The sequence below is a fragment of the Rhinopithecus bieti genome, unplaced genomic scaffold (assembly GCF_001698545.2).
Source record: "Rhinopithecus bieti isolate Rb0 unplaced genomic scaffold, ASM169854v2 scaffold_2453, whole genome shotgun sequence".
Taxonomy (NCBI): domain Eukaryota; kingdom Metazoa; phylum Chordata; class Mammalia; order Primates; family Cercopithecidae; genus Rhinopithecus; species Rhinopithecus bieti.
In genome coordinates, this window is record NW_016804447.1 from 3,968,156 (window position 1) to 3,971,366 (window position 3,211).

Consider the following 3,211-nt stretch of genomic DNA (forward strand, 5'->3'; position numbering starts at 1 on the left):
AATATATTTTAATTCATATATATATAAAATTCTAGATTCCAGGACTCTGTTTTTGGTCTAAATTTGTAAGACCCAGCAAAGACATTCATCCAGGCCATCTATAGCTTGCTGTGAGCCTTTGCTGTCTTCAGTAACCAGCATGCAAATTTCATGGAGATGCCAATGGAGAGAAAGATACAAGGCTTCCTTCCCTTTAAGAGGTTTATAATCAAACTAGTCCGAGAAAGCTAGCTTGACAAAACTCAAGGGAAGGAAGGGGATACGGAAATAAATATTAAACTGCATGGCTAGTTAAGCATTAGTCCTACAGGCCAAGTATTTGCTGGGAAAAGGGGGACCCCCATCAGTTACTTCAGGAGCTAGATTTTTCCATGGCCCCAAATAACCTTAGTGTGTTATATGTCCTTCCAAGGATTGGTGTCTGCAAAATGCCCAGTCATCTTAAAGCACAGTATGTCTTCTAGTATTGGTGGTTCCTTAAAGCAACTTATTCAAGTGCCTTGATTCTTTAAATCTGGAAAAGAGACAGAGAGAAATATAGGCTACAAATTTCATCCTCAGAATGTTTCATCAGTTCACTAGTTAACTACAATATTTCATTAGTAATAAGATAAGGCAAAGATGAAAATAATAACTGAAAACACACACATTTCAGACAAAAAAATCTCAGCCCAATTAAAATTATAAATTAAAATTTTATATCTCACTATCTCTCTGTATTTTAAAAAGCAATTTGCCTCAACCCCAACATCAGTTGAACCACTTAAATTGCAGTGACAAAATCAAAGCTTTGCTCTGAACACTGGGAGCTGAGATCTATTTTGCTACATATCTTGTAAAATTATCCCCAATTTCAGGACATCCAGCTACAGCATTAGAAAACCTTATGTTTCTTTTTGTATCATGCAATGAATTTTAAACAGTATGTTGTCCCATTGCAGCCTTTTTTACTGGTGGTGAGCGGTGGGATTGAGTGAGGTAGAACAGAGGTTGGGAAATTTGTGAGCAGAGCATTTTGTAAGAGCTCAATTAAAATGGTTAAGTAGTTACAATAGAGTTCTCAGATGCTACAAAATTATATCAGATCCTTATATGAATTCCTAGTTCACTCTTGTTTTAAATCTAAATTCTTTAGACTTGCCATTTGGTAATGCTTAAACCAAAAAAAAAAAAAAAAAACTTCAGGAAAACAAAACAGAATGCTGTGAGTTTGAACGTATCATCATTTTTTCATGGACAAAGAATAAAACAACTGCATAGTAGACAAAAATCTGCCCAGATAAAAATCAATATTTGTATCCAGCTTTGGGGGGCGTTAAGAGAACTAACTGCTTATGACGTCAGCCAGCCCTGGAAATGTGCCTGTAAATATCCACATTAGTAATGCTTCATCCACCAGTTTCTTATAACCAACATGATCCAATTCAGTAGCTACCACAACTGATCCAAGTGCCCTATGGGAAATTATGCAAGTTTCTCTTCCTAAGCACACCCACCAAAAAAAGTAAAAGCCATCTCTGACCAAAAGAACTGGGTCACAGGATGAGAGGTGGCACCATTCTCTTTAATATCATTAACTCTTGATTTTTAAGGAAACATGGTTCCCATAGGCCTAAGAGGGTTTCTTAAATGTGACCTACATTCAAGCATAATTATCTTTCTTTCCCAATTGGCAAACATACACCACATAACCTTGTTGTAAAATCCCATAATTAATACAGTTTTGAATATTATGAGCCAAATTATCTGACCTAAAATATAGTAAGATACATAATAGTTGAAGACAATTAAAATTGTCTGATTGTACCTTGGCCCTGTCTCCATTACTTTTGAAACAACAGCTTTTCTTTTATGAAACATGATTTATTTTATCAGTATAAGTTATCCATAGAGTTCAAAGAGAGAAATTAGGACTCCCATATCCTTATCAAATATTCAGGACTAGTTTTAAATATTATTAAAAAGTACAACCAAGCTGAAAACTAAAGCAGTGTACATGATGCCCTGTGGAAGTAGAAATTTATTCTATAAACAGATTAAATTATTTATTTCTGCTGTTGTATTTATTTGGTTTTATTAAGTGTTGTCTAAGAGACATAGTGTAGCATGAGAGATAAACAAGTTTACAAGCAAAAAACAAACAACCCCATTAAAAAGTAGGCAAAGAAGGTAAACAGACACTTTGCAAAAGAAGACACACATATGGCCAACAAGCATATGAAAAAATATTCAACATCACTGATCATTAGATAAATTCAAATTGAAACCACAATGAGGGCCAGGTGTGGTGGCTCACGCCTGTAATCCCAGCACTTTGGGAGGCCAAGGCAGGCGGATCACAAAGTCAGGAGATCGAGACCATCCTGGCTAACACGGTGAAACCCCATCTCTACTAAAAATACAAAAAATTAGCTGGGTGTGGTGGCAGGCGCCTGTAGTCCCAGCTACTCAGGAGGCTGAGGCAGGAGATTGGCATGAACCTGGGAGGCGGAGCTTGCAGTGAGCCCAGATGGTACCACTGCACTCCAGCCTGTGTGACAGAGCGAGACTCCGCCTCAAAAAAAAAAAAAAAAAAAAAAAAAAGACATATTGTCTCACACTAGTCAGAATGGCTATTATTAAAAATTCAAAAAATAACAGATGCTGGTGAGGCTGCAGAGAAAAGGGAACATGTATACAGTGCTGGTGGGAATGTAAATTACTTAAGCCACTGTAGAAAGTAATTTAGTGATTTCTCAAAGAACTTGAAACAGAACTACCATGCAACTCAGCAATCCCATTATTGGGTACATACCTAAAGGAATATAAATCGTTCTGCCATAAAGACACATGCACAAATGTTTATCGCAGCACTGTTCACAATAGCAAAGACATGGAATCAACCTAGATGCTCATCAATGGTAGACTGGATAAAGAGAATATGGTACCTATACCATGTATATACATAGTATACCATGGAATACTATGTAGCCATAAAAAAGAACAAGATCACGTCCTTTGCAGCAACATTGATGGAGGCTGTTATCCTAAGTGAACTAACACAGGAACAGAAAACTAAATACCATACATTTTCCCTTGTAAGTGGGAGCTAAACATCGAGTACACATAGATACAAAGAAGGGAACAATGGACACTGGGGCTACTTGAGGGTGGAAGGTGGGAAGAGGATAAAGATTGAAAACTACCTATTAGGCACTATGCCTATTACCTG